Source organism: Podarcis liolepis, assembly GCF_965112155.1.
Source record: "Podarcis liolepis genome assembly, chromosome: 9".
In the NCBI taxonomy this organism is placed as follows: Eukaryota; Metazoa; Chordata; class Lepidosauria; order Squamata; family Lacertidae; genus Podarcis; species Podarcis liolepis.
Genome location: NC_139564.1, coordinates 10,579,539 through 10,598,648, shown reverse-complemented (window position 1 = coordinate 10,598,648; position 19,110 = coordinate 10,579,539). Strand labels below are relative to the sequence as shown.

The window sequence follows — 19,110 nt, the reverse complement described above, 5'->3', positions numbered from 1 at the left end:
ATTCTCAGAAACCTGAGACAGGAGCAATTTGCCTTCTGCAAACTGACAGCCATCGGGTGATAATGATTACCTGTTGATTAGAGAGAGTATCTCCAATATATTGCTTATAGCACTATCATCTTGCACTAAAATTATCTGTGCTTTCTGATGATCAAGGCACATTTTTGTTCTAGATGCTGAATTTCAAATATTTCCATGAGGCTTGCAGCCTGGCCCAGGGGCTTCCTAGCCTCCGAACGCAAGAGATATTTCAGAGGTCAAACAAAGGCATGGAGAAAAATTCCCAGTAGTGTTCTCATTACATATTTATTTCCTTGATGTTTTCCCTGCCTATTTCTGAATAAACTATAATCCAGCGTTTATACATTTGGACAAGGCATGCTTTGAATCAGAATTCATCAGAGTATGAAATTTTTTTCCCCCAGGGCTGACAATAAGATGGAAGTTGAAGTAACGATTTTAAAACAAGGATAGGGAATTTCATGCCCAGGGCCCAAATGATTACTCATAATGATTACTCATCATGTTTTTATATTATTTGCTGTGATTTAATTACGACATTGCTTGTTAGCTGCCTTGGAAAGTTCTGTGTGCTGAACGACAGGAATGAAACATTTATAGGGTTGCCATATTTCAAAAAGTAAAAATCCAGACACAAAAGTTGTCGAGCTTTTTAAAGCAAAGTTGTTAAGCTTTTCTTGGGGGGGGGGTGAGTTGTTGAAGTTTTAAAGCTCTTTTTTAGGACATTTTGACCAATTATCGGAAATTTCACCCGGATGCCATCTTCGACAGATGAATCTCAGCTATGACAGCCCTACATTACAATAAAATGAAACCTAGAATCCAAAAAAAACCCACCTGTTTTTACCCTTCCAAAGATCACAGCTGCATCAGGCAATTACATGACTGTACATTTGACAATCATGACTTCCCCCAAAGACTCCTGGGAAATGTTAAGCATCATGAGAGCTATTGGGAAACCCCCATTCCTCTCACAAAGCTATAATTCCCAGAATGGTTTAAAGAATGGTTAATAGTCAATCCTTCTTCCCAGAGAACTTTGGTAATTTTAGCTCTGTGAGAGGAATAGGGGTCTCCCCTCAGCACCCTTGATAAACTAAGATAAAATAAGCAAGCAGGAAACTACCTCTGCTTCAAGAATAGAAATGTAATACTGTACACAAAATAAGGTGGCCTAAAACCATACAGTGGTTCTCAAACTTAATCCGTTCTGGAAGTCCATTCGAAAAGCAAAGCGTTCCAAAACCAAGGTGCGCTTTCCCACAGAAACCAATGCAGAATGGATTAATCCGTTCCAGACTTTTAAAAACAGCCCCTAAAACAGCCATTTAACATGAATTTTACTATCTAACGAGACCATGGATCCATAAAATGAAAGCAATAAATGATGTACTGCAGTCAAACAATCAATCAGCAGCTGAACTGGGTTCCACACAGTAACACAAAAAAGAGCCACAAAAACAAAAATGCAAAATAAATAGCAAAAACAGACAGACCTCAGTGGAACACTCAAATCGGAAGCGTAACACTCAAAACGGAGCACGTTCGGCTTCCGAAAAAAGTTTGCAAACCGAAACACTTACTTCTGGGTTTGCAGTGTTTGGGTTCCAAGTTGTTTGAGTACCAAGGCATTTGAAAACCAAGGTACCACTGTATTTGGACAAGGGTACCGTTAGAGGCAGCAGGCTGCAGTTATGTGGTACCAAGCTTGTATTTAAGTTTGAAGCTCGTGTCTGAAGTGGTCCTTAGCAAGGATTTCCTGCAGCCAAACATTATCTCGAGGGTTTTCCACCACCCTTGTATCAAATATGTGTTTAAAAGGAGAAGAACAAGGAAGTCCTTTGAAATACTTACTGGGCAAAAAGGTGTATGTTGGTTCATTTATTATCTCAGTCTCGAACCAGCCCTTTCGAGAGGCAGTTACTCAGCAAATTCTTGTGGGAACTGCCTTGGAAAGGGGATCTTGGTTCAAGCTGTTTCTTGAACTGATGCAAGCTCCCGGACCTCCCAGATTTCTGGATGTTTAAAAAGCTGCTCACCTAGTGGCCCTGCAGAGGCACCAAGTCAACTCTTATATGTTGACCTAAAACCAAAACATAGGCCAGGAGTAGAGAGCCTCAGGCCTGGGGTCTCCTCACTCCTGTCTACTTCTGCTTAATGGTTTATGCCTAACTGGAAAGAGATGGAGGGGAAATTTGGCATTTCAAGGCAAATCTTTCAAATCCCCACTTTCTGAAACAGTATGTGAACTGAAATACAGTGGTGCCCCACAAGACGAATGCCTCGCAAGACAGAAAACCCGCTAGACGAAAGGGTTTTCCGTTTTTCGATGCGCTTCGCAGGATGAATTTCCCTATGGGCTTGCTTTGCAAGGCGAAAATGTCTTGCGAGTCTTGAGGTTTTTTCCCGCTTCCCCCCTTTTTCTAAGCCGCTAAGCCTTTAATAGCCTTTTAGCAGCTAAGCCGCTAAGCCTTTAATAGCCGCTAAACCGCTAATAGCGCTAATTCGCTAAGCCGCTAATAGGGTTGCTTCGCAAGACGAAAAAACCGCTAGACGAAGATACTCGCGGAACGGATTAATTTTGTATTGGGAGGCACCACTGTACAGTCATACCTCGGGATGAATACACTTCAGCTTAAATATTTTTGAGGCGACCCGGAAGTAACAGAGCGCAGAGGCTCAAAATGATGTCACGCGCATGCGCGGAAGCGGCGAAACATGACCCACGCACGCACAGATGCGCAGTCGCATCTTATGTTTGCTTCAGGATGTGAACAGGACTCTGGAATGGATCCCGTTCGCATCCAGAGGTACCACTGTACAGCCCTCCTTCGAAATTTGCACTTATCTGAATTTTGCGATGCAGTTCTCCAACCAACATTTACAAAAATGCATATATTAAGGGGAAATATGGCTAAAAAAGGAAAATACCAGTGAAAATAGCATCCAGAAATGCATTATATTAAACTGCTGACAAAAGTACACATTACACATAAAAATGTGCTTGCTAGGAGAAATTAGCCCTAAATTGCTGGCAAACTTTCATGGAGATGAAAACAAAAACCGTAAATGGCAGCAAAATGTGGAGAACTGATTTAAATTTAGAAAAATGAGAAACCAAGAGAACTGAAATCAATAGAACCTTTTTTTAAAAAAAGCGAGCCACTCAAGGTTCTCTTTAGAGGAATATAAAGGGTTTTCATAAATTAAAGATAAATAAATCTCATTTAATTTATTGATTCTAAAATATCTGTCCCACATTATATTCCTCTAATAATTAGGGGATTCTGCAAAAAATGAGGAAGCCCATAAAATAAAACGATAGGTGCATACTGGAGAGGTTGGGTGGTGACAAACTAAAACACAGTTATCCACAACTACTCTGTCACAGCCAGAGGGAGCAAAACTTCCTTAAGCAGCAAAATGCTTTCTTCAGTAGCCAAATCATAGCGGGGCAAGTTTTGGATATTCTTACACAGGGCCAGAGCCTCCCTGCATATAGTAAAGCAGCAATTCAGGGGAAAGGCTGGGCTTTCCCCTGATAAGCTAGGCTTCTGCATGCAGGGAGCTCGGAGTTTTGCAGGAGCAGGGAGAGGAGCCGTGGATTTGTGCAACTCATTACCCACAGCCTGAAGCATTACCATCTAGGACTCAACCTGTGGGTCCCCAGATGTTGTTGGACTACAACTCCCATCATCCCTGAGCTCTGGCCTTGCTAGCGAGGGGTGATGGGAGTTGTAGTCCAACAACATCTGGAGGAGACTCTTGAGAGTCCCATGGACTGCAAGAAGATCAAACCTCTCCATTCTGAAGGAAATCAGCCCTGAGTGCTCACTGGAAGGACAGATCGTGAAGCTGAGGCTCCAATACTTTGGCCACCTCATGAGAAGAGAAGACTCCCTGGAAAAGACCCTGGTGTTGGGAAAGATGGAGGGCACAAGGAGAAGGGGACGACAGAGGATGAGATGGTTGGATAGTGTTCTCGAAGCTACCAGCATGAGTTTGACCAAACTGCGGGAGGCAGTGGAAGACAGGAGTGCCTGGCGTGCTCTGGTCCATGGGGTCATGAAGAGTCGGACACAACTAAACGACTAAACAACAACAACAACATCTGGGGACCCACAGGTTGAGAAAGGCTGGTCTAGGGAAATCTGCACTGCCCCTATAAGCTAGACTGGGCCCTAAACCTCTGCCCTGTTTATCCTAAACTGCGTGAGAGTTCTTAATGATAATAAAACTCCGTCTTGAGAAACTGTTGCTATGGCAAGCTGCCGCTCAAGACGGCCGAGCCTCTGTCCTCAGCGCCGGGCTCTAAAGCTGCGCACTCAAGCATGCCTCTGGCGTTCTTCACATTCCTGCGGCCTTTGCAGCTTCAGTTCAGGGCAGCCGCTGCCCTCTAGACAAACCCCGGGCAGGCAGCTGCTCGCCTGTCTCCAGACAAGGGGCTCTTCCCCCGTTAGTCTGGAGATGTTGCAGGAGGAAAGGCCATTGTCCCCCGCTTCTGGTTCGCCCATCAGGTGGCAAGGGGGGGGGGGAATAAAGATTTTAGGTGGGGGGGGAGGAGGGCAGGCAAAATAATTCAGTAGCGTGGGATGCGGTGCAAAGGTCTTATGAACTAGAAGGCTCGGACTCATTAGTTTGTACCCGTATTTTAGGGCTCGCCCTCCAATTCAGGAACACTGAGCTCAGCTCTTACCTGATTCAATGAATCTGCTAATTCTAAAAACTTAAATATAGTTATTGCTTTTTGAGGTGTCAAACACATGTGTGGCATAATCGCAGCAGCAGCAGCACTGTTACTGCACATCTGCTGAAAAAGCTACATTTTGGTTTGGGTAGTACAGTGGTACCTCGGGTTACATACGCTTCAGGTTACAGACTCCGCTAACCCAGAAATAGTACCTCAGGTTAAGAACTTTGCTTCAGGATGAGAACAGAAATCGTGCTCCGGCAGTGCAGCAGCAGCGGGAGGCCCCATTAGCTAAAGTGGTGCTTCAGGTTAAGAACAGATTCAGGTTAAGAACGGACCTCCAGAACGAATTAAGTACTTAACCCGAGGTACCACTGTATATGCATTCCTTTTAAGTTACTATGTAAGGTTTCTATATCAACTAAATATTCCTTAGTCAGATGATAGCCCTGAGGGCAGCACCACTACTACTGTTAATAATGTTAATATTGCTAATAATAATAATAATAATAATAATAATAATAATAATAATATCATGTTGTTGTTATTACTTGTAATAGCAGTAGCAGAGCTGGTGGAGGCAGAACACAGGTTTTGTGGCTAGTAGCCACTGATGTGTAGGTGTGCGTATTCTCTGCAACTATTATGGTGAGAGAAATGACCTCTGCACCTGCTCAGGAGCACTTTAATCTGATCTGAAATAATTAACTCCAAGGTCGAGCCCAGGCATCTCAGAACACAATAAAGCGGTCCCAGGGTTATCTGTGCGGAATTTATGTTGGCTTGTTTTCATATTATTGCTTAACGTTGACTTTGATTTTATGTGTTCTCACCCTGTCTTCCAGTAAAAGGCGATGTATACATATGATTGGCAAATAAAATAAATGACAACGTTTTCTGAGGGAAAGCCTCCATCACACTGGGGCAATGCGTCACAACAGACAGCTGGAGGTATCATGGCATGGACATAAACAGAGTTCATTGAAATAAATAATAATAATTTTATTGTTGATACCCCGCCCATCTGGCTGGGTTTCCCCAGCCACCCTGGGCAGCTTCCAGCAAAATATAAAAAATAATAAAACGTCAGACATTAAAAACTTCACTGAACACGGCTGCCTTCAGATGTTTTCTAAAAGTTGTCTAAAAGCAGAATATTTGAAATAGTTGTCTTACAAAGTGACAAAGGTTTCCTTTTAATCCCCCCACCTTGCCCTGCATTACTCAATAGCGTACTTTTGAATCTGGATCATTTACACCTTTGTAATATGAGACAATGACTGGTGGGGAATTAACAGAGGCTGGGTTGCGCTGGCATGCAAGAATTTTTCCACACACAATAGTTGTGATTTGGTATTTAGGAGCTTAACTTGGGCATAAAGGAAGAATGAAAAGTTCCAGGTGGCTGTCTCATTCTTTCATCTCTATCTTTTTTTGTAGGTGGTTCTTTTTTTTAAGGTAGTGATTAATCAAATCACTATTGTTACTTCTATAGAGTAAAAGGGCCCTGCTTCAGGAGTCTGCTCTCACAAGGCAACTTGCCTTAAGTAATTGTTATGTTGTCTCTGGGAACTCCAGTTTGTAAAAATAATTGAACATTGAACCAAATGACAGGATTTTGCTGCTGAAGTAAACCAATATGTGACATCACTAGTACTCTTCCGAGAGTACGAAAATTAAAACAGGTTGTTGCACTTAAATCTCGTTTTTTCTAAGCACTTGGTATATATTACTTCACAACCCTGTAATACAGGTATGTATTATTGTCCCCATTTTACAGATGGGAGACTGAGGGACAGAGATTTGCCCAAGGCTTCCCGTTTGAAATCTGAATCAGGGAGTTCATAGTTCAGTCTCTTTACCACAGCACTGTATTATCTAGGCTGAATTAGAAGCTAGGTATAACTTGGGAGCTCCAAGTTTCTTTTTCTCTCCCTTTCTCTTTATTTTTCAACTTAATTGGCAGCTCTACACAATGACAGGGCCACATAGTGTGCCAGTCAGGGTTTCCATAACCTTTAAAAACAAAAAAGCAACAATCCAGGTGATCTTCGAGTAAGGTAAAGGTAAAGGGACCCCTGACCATTAGGTCCAGTCGTGGCCGACTCTGGGGTTGCGGCACTCATCTTGCTTTAATGGCCGAGGAGCCGGCGTACAGCTTCCGGGTCATGTGGCCAGCATGACTAAGCCGCTTCTGGCGAACCAGAGCAGTGCACGGAAACGTCGTTTACCTTCCTGCCGGAGCGGTACCTATTTATCTACTTGCACTTTGACATGCTTTCGAACTGCTAGGTTGGCAGGAGCAGGGACCGAGCAACGGGAGCTCACCCCGTCACGTTTCCGTGTCCTGCTCTGGTTTCACCAGAAGCGGCTTAGTCATGCTGCTGTACGCTGGCTCCCTCAGCCAATAAAGCGAGATGAGCGCCGCAACCCCAGAGTTGGTCACGACTGGACCTAATGGTCAGGGGCCCCTTTACCTTTAATTGGTGACCACCACTGTTTCCTGCGGCAGGCAGTTCCGCAGTTTAACTAGATTAAACTACAAAAGACTACAACAGCACCAGGTAGGTTCAAGGAATGCCTTCAACTACTGGGCAGTGGGTCTCTCTCCCCCCCTACCCCCCCCACCTCAAACATTCACAATTTCCTACAGATGGATAGGTTCAAGCTTCACTTATATGCACCACAAAATCATTTGTCTATTATTATTATTATTATTATTATTATTATTATTATTATTATTATTATTTATTTATACCCCGCCCATCTGGCTGGGTTTCCCCAGCCATTCCAACAGAATACTAAAATGCAATAACCTATTAAACATTAAAAGCTTCCCTAAACAGGGCTGCCTTCGGATATCATCTAAAAGACTTGTAGTTGTTTTTCTCTTTGACATCTCGTGGGAGGGCGTTCCACAGGATGGGTGCCACCACTGAGAAGGCCCTCTGCCTGGTTCCCTGTAGCTTTGCTTCTCGCAGTGAGGGAACCGCCAGAAGGCCCTCGGAGCTGGACCTCAGTGTCCGGGCTAAACAAAGGGGGTGGAGATGCTCCTTCAGATATACTGGACCGAGGCTGTTTAGGGCTTTAAAGGTCAGCACCAACACTTTGAATTGTGCTCGGAAAAGTACTGGGAGCCAGTGTAGGTCTTTCAAGACCGGTGTTATGTGGTCTCTGCGGCCGCTCCCAGTCACCAGTCTAGCTGCCGCACTCTGGATTAGTTGTAGTTTCCAAATCACCTTCAAAGGTAGCCCCACGTAGAGTGCATTGCAGTAGTCCAAGCAAGAGCATGCACCACTCTGGCAAGACAGTCCGCAGGCAGGTAGGGCCTCAGCCTGCGTATCAGATGGAGCTGATAAACAGCTGTCCTGGACAGAGAATTGACCTGCGCTTCCATGGACAGCTCAGCTGTGAGTCCAGAATGACTCCCAGGCTGCGCACCTGGTCCTTCAGGGGCACAGTCACCCCATTCAGGACCAGAGAGTCCTCCACACCCACCCGCCTCTTGTCCCCCAAAAACAGTACTTCTGTCTTGTCAGGATTCAACCTCAATCTGTTAGCCGCCATCCATCCTCCAACTCAGGTTCTGGCCTTCTACTTTGAAAAGATAGATGATGCTTCACTAAGAATCTCACATATCACAGCCAAACAGCAAAACTGCTGGAAAAAGTAGCTGCAGCGTAGATTGAAAGACGCACATTGCTCTCAGATCTAGGATTATCTTTTCACTATGGGAACCGAAAACCAAGCCGGTAAATTTAGTCATGATTCAAAGTCCATCGCATCATAGTTTGATAAGACATCTGATAAAGTTGTGTATGTTATTGGGTATAGTTTCACCCAGTGCAAACTAGGGTGGCACCACTGTGGACTTGCATGCCTAAATCAGGATTAATTCTACCCAGGTCCTTTAAAAACATATAGAGGGAAGAAGAAGAAGTAATGCTCTCTTCCCCACTTAACGTCTATCAACTGCACCACAAAGATCAAAGTATTTTAATACCCATTAATTAATTTGAAATTGTTGGCGCTGCTGGCTCTGTATTCACAGTACAAAACAGTGCATTACAGCATCATTCCAGGATGGCTTGGTGGCCTTGCATGGATCAGCCTTACCTTCTCACAAAGTTGCTGCAAGGATAATAATAATAATAATAATAATAATAATAATAATAATAATAATATATTTATACCTGCACATCTGGCTGGGTTTCCCCAGCCACTCTGGGCGGCTTCCAACAGAATATTAAAATACAATAAACTATTAAACATTAAAAGCTTCCCTAAACAGGGCTGCCTTCAGATGTCTTCTAAAAGTCTGATAGTTGTTTTTCTCTTTGACATCTGGTTGGAGGGCGTTCCACAGGGAGGGCGCCACTACCGAGAAGGCCCTCTGCCTGGTTCCCTGTAACTTGGCTTCTTGCAGGGAGGGAACCGCCAGAAGGCCCTCGGAGCTGAAACTCAGTGTCCAGGCTGAACAATGGGGATGGAGACGCTCCTTCAGATATACTGGACCGAGGCCGTTTAGGGCTTTAAAAGTCAACACATCTTGATGAAAGATGCCAAAAATGAGTAATACACAATCCAAGTTTATAGAATCCCTGTGCACTGAAACCTGCTCTTGGGTTTTGCATCCAAGGCCACGCCAACTGTTGCCAATATGGTACCCTCCAGAGGTTTTGAACTACAACTCCCATCGGCCACAGCCAGCAGCAGCCACATGGGAGTTGTAGTCCAAAATATCAGGTTGGCCAAGCAGAATAAACACTGCCAAACGACTACTTCCCCGAGTGGGTGGCTGTTGCAGGCTCAGATGCCCAGGGAGCAAAGCTGGGGATAGGCAGCCAGCTGTTGGGGGAATCCCTGGGCCGGCGGGCTTTCCCACCATTTGAATCCTGGCCAATCCGGCCAGGGTGAGTGGGCGGGGCTTGGGAGCAGACTGAAGCAGAGCAGGCTTCACTCTGGTCCACCCCCAGCCTATAAAAGCCGGCTGCACCCAACCCCAGGGACTGTAGTCGGTCGAAGAACAAAACAGGTGAAAACGCCCATCTACAACCAGGCCTTTGGCTGATTAACAGCTGATACCCCCTTTTAAATGTATTTGTGGAAGGAGGGGGTTATTGGTCCCCACCTTGCTTTTATCATGTACTGTATTTGTGCATTTATATTGTATTTTTATGTTGTGAACTGCTCTGAGATTTGTGGATGAAGGGCAGCATACAAATTTTAGTAGTAGTAGTAGTAGTAGTAGTAATAATAATAATAATAATAATAATAATAATAATAATACTGTATAGTTATTATTTATACCCCGCCCATCTGGCTGGGTTTCCCCAGCCACTCTGGGCGGCTTCCAGCATATATAAAAACATAATAAAAAGTCAAACATGAAAAACCTCCCGATACAGGGCTGCCTTCAGATCTCTACTAAAAATTCAGATGTCTTCTTCAGATGCTTTCTAAAAATTATTTATTATTCAATAAATAACAAAATAATATACAAACAATACACAAAGTGCTCAACAACACAACAACATAAATCATTAAACCCATGTTCTTCCACAAAGGTACATAATAAACTAAAGGGACTTCCCGGAGATCTGTTGACAATGGAAGGTTACACCTTTCAGAAGGGCTGAGGTTAAATAAAATTTTACACAATCGATCCACCCAATCGATTCATACATAGAGAGGACTAGAACAAAAACTCAAAAAAGTTGTTTGTTCATATGTAACATAAATTTCCACCAAACGGCAACATAGTTTTCTGGATCAGCTTGGCCTCTGAGTCTTTAGGTGGTGAGTCATCTTTAGACTGCTATTTAACACATTTTCATTGCAATTGATAGGAGTGAACTGTTAAAACTGTACCCCCTGACCCTGCAACAGCACCCAAACTCCAAAGCAACCTTTGTAGACATCTCTTCAACTTCAACATACTGGCCTCAAATGCCAAGTCACATTTACACCTCTGGGCCTCTTACACCAATCTATTTCACTAAACAGTGTTTAACAGAGTGTTTGCCTGACTGCTTCACTGCAGACACCTTCAATTTGTGCAAGTCAATTTCATAACCCTGTTTCAGCAATCCTATTATTATATACAATCAGGGCTTTTTATTTGAATCCAGGCGTAGGTAGTTTTCCGTGACAGGTTTCCCTCCAGAAACTGAGAAGCATGGAATACAGTGGTGCCCCGCAAGACGAATGCCTCACAAGACGAAAAACTCGCTAGACGAAAGGGTTTTGCAGTTTTTGAGCTGCTTCGCAAGACGAATTTCCCTATGGGTTTGCTTCGCAAGACGAAAACGTCTTGCAAGTTTGTTTCCTTTTTCTTAACACCGTTAATACAGTTGCGACTTGACTTCGAGGAGCAACTCATAGAATGCGGTGTGGTAGCCTTTTTTGAGGTTTTTGGTGATTTTTGAAGCTTTTCCAAAACTTTTCCGACACCGTGCTTCGCAAGACGAAAAATTCGCTAGACGAAAAAACTCGCGGAACGAATTAATTTTGTCTTGCGAGGCACCACTGTACAAGAGTGCCTCTAAGCATGCGCAGAGTGGTTTCCTCTCATTTGCAAATAATTACAACCATCAACTGAAACTCCCAGGAATTTGGGACAGTGCTTCTGGGTTCGAAAGACCAACTTCAGGTAACCTTGAGCCCTGTTAAATTACCTGATGCTTTTGAATTATGGTGCTGGAGGAGACTCTTGAGAGTCAAACCTATCCATTCTGAAGGAAATCAGCCCTGAGTGCTCACTGGAAGGACAGATCCCGAAGCTGAGGCTCCAAGACTTTGGCCACCTCATGAGAAGAGAAGACTCCCTGGAAAAGACCCTGATGTTGGGAAAGATGGAGGGCACAAGGAGAAGGGGACGACAGAGGACGAGATGGTTGGTTAGTGTTCTCGAAGCTACCAGCATGAGTTTGACCAAACTGCGGGAGGCAGTGGAAGACAGGAGTGCCTGGCGTGCTCTGGTCCATGGGGTCACGAAGAGTCTGACACGACTAAACGACTAAACAACAACAACAACAACCCATCACTTTTCTCCCAGCCCAGCTCACTTCCAGTGAAGCAGCAAAAGGACAACAGGCAGGTAGGTAAAATGCAGAAGGGCTCTGTAACCCTCATGCGCACACCCCATATTGATGTTAAAATCAGCCACCTCAGCTGCTCCTAAGTAGAAGTCAGTTCAACAGATTTCCCACCACTGCTTCTCTATGCCATCAGAAGCTTCACCTGTTGAATTTCTCCAGGTTAAAGAGACAGGAGCTCTACCTGGGCAGGGGGAGAGAGAGAGAGTGAGTGAGAGAGAGAGAGAGAGAGAGAGAGAGAGAGAGAGAGAGAGAGAGAAAGAAAGAAAGAAAGAGAAGTGGCCACTTTTTTCACAGAACAGCCTCTACATTTTCAAGTTTCACTAGAAAAGCCCCGAGACAGCAGGTGAATCATTTGTAGGAGACAGAACATACTATGAGATTTAAATCGTACACATCCCACGTCATGCGTTAGGCTTTAAGCCAACTCTTTTCATGCTCCAGGCTGCCTTTCTTAATTTTTAATCTTAAGGCCTCAACTTTGAAGCGACACCTCTTAACAGAACTTCCTTACCTCCCCAGCCAAGGTTTCAAAACTCCAGCAAAGCTGGGCAAAGTCTCTATTTGTGGCAGGATGCAAACTGGTCACAGAGAGCCTGGACAATTTCTTCTGCTGTCACCACCGGGAGACTTGTTTGTCCACTTTATGGGCCCTAAAGAATCATTGCAGCCGGCCACCTGGATTCCTGAGATTTCCACCTCCCTCCTCCCGAGCCATTGTATATGCAGGTTCCAGATTCAACTCTCCCTTCTTCTCGGCGCTGAGTTAAGCAAAGATTGCTTTACCTTACAGAATCCGGAGGAGAGTCTTGTCGACAGCCATGCTTGTTTGGAGAGGTGCTGAAAGAGGCAAAGGCGGCAGTGGCGGCAAAGCAGTGATCATCTCAAACACGTTTACGGGAAAGGAAGGGAGGAAGGAGGACTGAGCAGGCTGTTGCTGGTACATAAGGGAACTGGAGGCCGGCAAATCAGTAGCAAGCCAATGAGGCAGGTGGATTCTGTCTGCTGCCTGCCGGCGCTCAGAAGAGCCAACTGCTGAACGCTGCTCTTAGATTACTGCTCTACCTGCCAATTGCCAGCAGGCTGGGCTGCAGACAAGGGCTGGAGCAGATGGGGGGGAAACGGGAAGTGGCGGGGGAGTGTGAGTCAGCTTTTGCCAGGAGTTTTGGGGAATGCAATTATGCCACACACAGAGACAGGAGAGAGGTTGGAACAGAAGTAAATCCCGAACAAGCAAACACGCCGGAGAAATGCAGCGCCGTGATTTAATCATCATCATCATCATCATTTATTATTTGTACCCCGCCCATCTGGCTGGGTTTCCCCAGCCACTCTGGGCGGCTTCCACAAAGACAAAAAATACACTAAGATGTCACACATTAAAAACTTCCCTGAACAGGACTGCCTTAAGATGTCTTCTGAATGTCAGGTAGTTGTTTATCTCTTTGACATCTGGTGGGAGGGCGTACCACAGGGCGGGCGCCACTACCGAGAAGGCCCTCTGTCTGGTTCCCTGTAGCTTTACTTCTCGCAATGAAGGAACTGCCAGAAGGCCCTTGGTGCTGGACCTCAGCGTCCGGGCAGAACAATGGGGGTGGAGACGCTCCTTCAGGTATACTGGACCGAGGCCATTTATGGCTTTAAAGGTCAACACCAACACTTTGAATTGTGCTCGGAAATGTACTGGGAGCCAATGTAGGTCTTTCAAGACCAGTGGACACTCCCAGTCACCAGTCTAGCTGTCGCATTCTAGATTAGTTGTAGTTTCTGGGTCACCTTCAAAGGTAGCCCCACATAGAGCGCATTGCAGTAGTCCAAGCGGGAGATAACTAGAGCATGCACCACTCTGGTGAGACAGTCTGCTTGCAGGGAGGGTCTCACCCTGCGTACCAGATGGAGCTGGTAGACAGCTGCCCTGGACACAGAATTGACCTGTGCACCTCCTTGGACAGCTGTGAGTCCAAAATGACTCCCAGGCTGCACACCTGATCCTTCAGGGGCACAGTTACCCCATTCAGGACCAGGGAATCCTCCACACCTGCCCGCCTCCTGTCCCCCCAAAACAGTACTTCTGTCTTGTCAGGATTCAACCTCAATCCATTAGCCGCCATCCATCCTCCAACCGCCTCCAGACACTCACACAGGACCTTCACCGCCTTCACTGGTTCTGATTTGAAAGAGAGGTAGAGCATATTGCATATTGCAATCTGCATATTGATGGACACCCAGCCCAAACCCCCTGATGATCTCTCCCAGCGGCTTCATATTCATTCCACACTTTATTACGTGGTAGTCACCGCCACCCCAAATCTCTCTATAAAGGGACTTGGGAATTAAGCACCCAAGAGTGCAACCCTTCAAGAGATCCCAATCACTAGGAAAGTCTGGAAACAGGACACCTGTATGTCTCTGCTCTGCAAACATGGAGATCATGAAATACGGTGCAAATACCCCAGGCCACTTAGAAAGGTGAAATCTGATGCGCTTGTGTTGGAGACACCACAGCCACACAAAAGGTGTAAATATAAGCTGTTTTGCATCAGTGGCCATCAGGAACTTAGAGCACACAAGCACAGGGAACGCCTAGGCAGTGCAGCATAGTGGTTAGAGTGCCAGAGTGGGATCTTGGGAGACCTGTGGCCATGTTGCTCACAGGATGGCTTTGTGCCAGAAAATATATATGTCAGCAAAACGAAATCTAGACTTACAGTGGTACCTTGGTTCTCAAACTTAATCTGTTCCAGAAGTCCACTCCAAAACCAAAGCGTTACAAAACCAAGGCACATTTTCCCATAGAAAGTACAGTAATGCAAAATGGATCAATCCATTCCAGACTTTTAAAAGCAATCCCTAAAACAGCAATTTGACATGACTTTTGATCCATAAAATGAAAGCAATAATCAATGTACTGTACTATAAAATAAATAAGACAGTATTGTATATGATAAAAATTAATTATTATTATTTTTCCTTACCTGCACTGATGATAGTCATTGTTTGGATGGGGGGCTTTTATCCATTTCCGCAGTCACACAATCAATCAATCAATCAATCAGAAGCTGAACTGGGTTCCACACAGTCACAAAAACAAATTAACCGACAAAGCCTCAAAACAAAAACACAAAATAAATAGCAAAAACAAAAGCACCAAACTTAATCCACAAGATTTCCAGAATGTTTGAAAACCAAGGCACAGCTTCTGATTGGTCCAGGAGCCCCGGAAACAATAGCCGAAAAACATTTGAAAACGGTTGAAAACTTACTTCCAGGGTTTCGGCGTTTGAGAATCAAGGCCACTATACTAATATAGATAGATGATGATAGATAGATGATAGATGATAGATAGATAGATAGATAGACGATAGATAGATAGATAGATAGATAGATAGATAGATAGATAGATAGATATAGATATATAATGTGTGAACACCATTATGTCCGTCATTGCACACAACTGCCACCAGATTTACATTGTGGATTTTCAAAACCCAGCCATAGAAGAGTGATCATGTGCACACTTCTCATTTGGCAGCTTTATATGTTTACCCAAGGATCTTCTGAATGAAGACTTTTTTGTCTTTAGGCTAACTAGCCAAAGGCTTTGAGATTCTATGTACCACAGCCTTTGTGACAGAAGTATTACAAATGGTTCCAACCAGACCCAACAATGTGAAGCCGATGCATCTAAAAGTCCACATTTAAAGCTTCCGGTCTGATGAAATGTCTCCACAGCACCACCCAAAGAGTGGGGGGGGGGGGAGAGAAGAAGATGATTAATACTGCACAAAACTAACTCGAGCAGAACATTAGCACCCGCTGCTGCGGCAAGCCCTACAAAGCTACGACTGGATTCATAATCACTGGAACCAAATCCATCTGCTAATTGATTTCATTCACAAAAGTGGGATTTAGTTGATTTACTTTCTTGGCACTGTGTGCCAAAACTCACATGAAGTGACATTAATGCCACAGCAAAATTAAAAGGGGGGGGGGGTTAGGTTAACATGGTTTGTGAACTATTATTCTGGCATCTTGCTTTTTTTGTAAAAATGCCAGATACTCTTGAGGCATAATCCATTAACTCCTGGTAATGAAAGAAGAAATGCTATACCTGACTGAAGAATGCTAAAAAGCGGCAGGAATCTTTCCTTTGATTCAGAGGGACTCTGGCTGTTAAGCTTCCTTTTCCTCCTTTAACTCCTATGCAGTGGTACCTCGGGTTACATACGCTTCAGTTTACATACGCTTCAGGTTACAGACTCCGCTATCCCAGAAATAGTACCTTGAGTTAAGACCTTTGCTTCAGGATGAGAACAGAAATCGTGTGGCGGCAGCGGGAGGCCGCATTAGCTAAAGTGGCACCTCAGGTTAAGAACAGTTTCAGGTTAAGAACGGACCTCTGGAACAAATTAAGTACTTAACCCGAGGTACCACTATATCAGGGGTAGGCAACCTAAAGCCCGGGGGCCTGGATGCGGCCCAATCGCCTTCTAAATCCGGCCCACGAACGGTCCGGGAATCAGCGTATTTTTACATGAGTAGAATGTGGCCTTTTATTTAAAATGCATCTCTGGGTTATTTGTGGGGTCTGCTTGGTGTTTTTACATGAGTAGAATGTGTGCTTTTATTTAAAATGCATTTCTGGGTTATTTGTGGGGCATAGGGATTCAATCTTTTTTTTTTCTTTCAAAAATATAGTCCAGCCCACCACATGGTCTGAGGGACGATGGATAGGCCCACGGCTGAAAAAGTTTGCTGACCCCGTCCTTCTCCAGGTGCCAATACTTATGTAGGCCAAAACAGCACCATCCATTCACAAGAGACTTGGGTGAACCTCCAGGTTTGCAGAAGTATGAGAGAAAACTCCAGAAAAGAAATCCTAAGCGATGAGGCGAGAAAACAGGAAGCCTGAACCAACTGCTCTAGGCACTGCAACATTTTGTTGCAGGGCACACTTTTCTAAAAACCATCTGCTTCAACAAATCCATCCTGCATCCATTTTAGGAAACAAATCCCCTGCACTCCGAAAGCTACAGGAGTGCCAGCTTGGACCCGCGACCGTGGGTAACCTGCTGCCTGCATGGCTCTGGCACTGAAATTTGTGAGTGCCTGGCCCCTTCATGGGGAATTTTGTGGGTGTTCATGCGCCCGGGGTCCCAGGGAGTTGACACCTATGGAAAGCTACTGAAATATACTCAGAGTCGCAAAGTGATTTCATGCTCTTTATTCAGCTCATAGTGGTGAGGAGGAATGAATGAATGTCCCCTCAAAGTATCTGCTTTATATACATTATTTACACAATGGGCTGCACATGATTGGCTAATTCTGGAATTCTACTGTAAGCCAATCAGGTTGTGGATTCACTTATATCTGGAGCATGATTGGGTGGTTCCTGCCAACCAATCATACTGCTGCATTGTTCTAGGACCAGTCAGTCTGCTGCATTCTGAATCCTATTGTTCTAGGACCAATCAGACTGCTGCAATTTGGATCCTATTGTTCTAGGACCAATCAGACTGCTTCAGTTTGGATCCTATTCAACTCAGTACATAACAGATACAATACCAAGAACATGTGCAGAGGAGGGCAACTAAGATGATCAAGCACCTAGAAGCCAAGCCTGATGAGGAACGGTTGAAGGAGCCGGGTGTGTTTAGCCTGGAAAAGAGGCAAGTGAGAGGATAGCCATCTTCAAATATCTCAAGGGCTGTCACATGGAAGATGGAGCAAGCTTGTTTTCGGCTGCTCTTGAGGGTAGGACTCGAACCGACTTACAAGGACTAAATATGAGGAAGAACCCTCTGACTGTAAGAGCTGTTGGACCGTGGAATGGACTCCCTCAGAAGGTGGTGGGCTCTCCTTCCTTGGAGGTTTTTAAGCAGAGGTTGGGTGGCCATCCGTCATGGATGCTTTAGCTGAGACCCCTGCATTGCAGGGGGTTGGAATAGATGACCCCTGGGTCCCTTCCAGCTCTACACTCTATGATGGTATGTGTGGCGTTTGCCCGTTCTTTTGAACATGTCTGTACAGGGGGAAAGAAAGAGTTAATAGGTAGACCAATAGAAAAGCCAGAGGTGGAGCCTATCTGTTTATAAAAGGGCTTAGCCCGAGGTTTAGTTAGTTGGGAAAAGGCAGTTGGGAAAGCAGCTGGCAGACAGATGGAAATAGAGAGACAGTTAGTGCAGTTGGTTCTTGTGTGAGGGGAGGTAGAAGAGTTAGAGACAGAATAAAATAAGACTAAAATAAGGGTAAAGGGTAACAGCGTTTCGAATGCATTCAAAGTTTATTTGTGTTTGCAATAAACTACAATCTTCATTGTTAACTTAAGAACCTGACTGAGACAAAGTGATTTACCAGGGGGACCTGGTTGGTGGCAGCGGATTAGTGGTATACGGGTCAATAGTTGGTGAGACGACCAGGGGCTCCATACAAACGCCACAGTATGACTCTAAGAAAAAATGTGAGATGAATTCTCCTTGATATCTAATTTTATAAATGGGAGAATTGGGGCAGAGGCAGAGCCAAGTAGAGGTGCCCCCAGTCATGTGAGTTCTCCTGACTACAAGCTGAATTGGTATAGCCCAGACCAGACACAGGCTGACCACATGACTGTTCCTCCACAAGCCATAAATATTTGGTTTTTCAGGTAGTTATATATCCACCGCAGACGCGGGTGGCGCTATGGTCTAAACCTCTGAGCCTCTTGAACTTGCTGATCAGAAGGTTGGCGGTTCAAATCCCCGTGACGGGGTGAGCTCCTGTTGCTCTGTCCCAGCTCCTGCCAACCCAGCAGTTTGAAAGCACGCCAGTGCAAGTAGATAAATAGGTACCACTGCGGCGGGAAGGTAAATGGCGTTTCCGTGCACTCTGGTTTCCATCACGGTGTTCTGTTGTGCCAGAAGCGGTTTAGTCCTGCTGGCCACACGACCCAGAAAGCTGTCTGTGGACAAACGCTGGCTCCCTCGGCCTGAAAAGCGAGATGATCACCGCAACCCCAAAGTCGCCTTTGACTGGACTTAAACATCCAGGGGTCCTTTACCTTTACCTGAAGCTGTGTTAAGTTACTGCTTGGGAAATGGTCCTTCATTCAAAGTCCATTGAGATTCCCGCTCGCCCTGCTTTGCATGACTGCTGAAACATGATAAAAGTCCGTTCTCCCTCACGAGTTGCAGATTACAACACTGCTCTGCCGTGGCAACATGATCAGCACCGGAGGGGATTGGGTAGCTGGATGCACATCGCTGCTTGTGGACCTTATATATATTTATCCCATCCATCAAATGGACGTCAGCCTTTGCCCCT

At 45.0% G+C, this 19,110-nt stretch overlaps 1 protein-coding gene across 2 annotated transcripts in view; it reads right to left on the bottom strand.

The window, feature by feature from the left end:
- Positions 1-19,110, bottom strand: part of SHROOM3 (shroom family member 3) — a 223,756-nt gene that overhangs the window by 149,053 nt on the left and 55,593 nt on the right. Inside the window, exon 1 of one of the 2 annotated variants that reach the window (XM_083520421.1) lies at positions 12,595-12,858. The exons of the other annotated variant lie outside the window; for it this stretch is intronic. The gene's annotated coding sequence lies outside the window, so the exon portion shown is untranslated. Of the gene's footprint in view, positions 1-12,594; positions 12,859-19,110 lie in introns of those variants that run through there. 2 annotated transcript variants of the gene reach the window in all.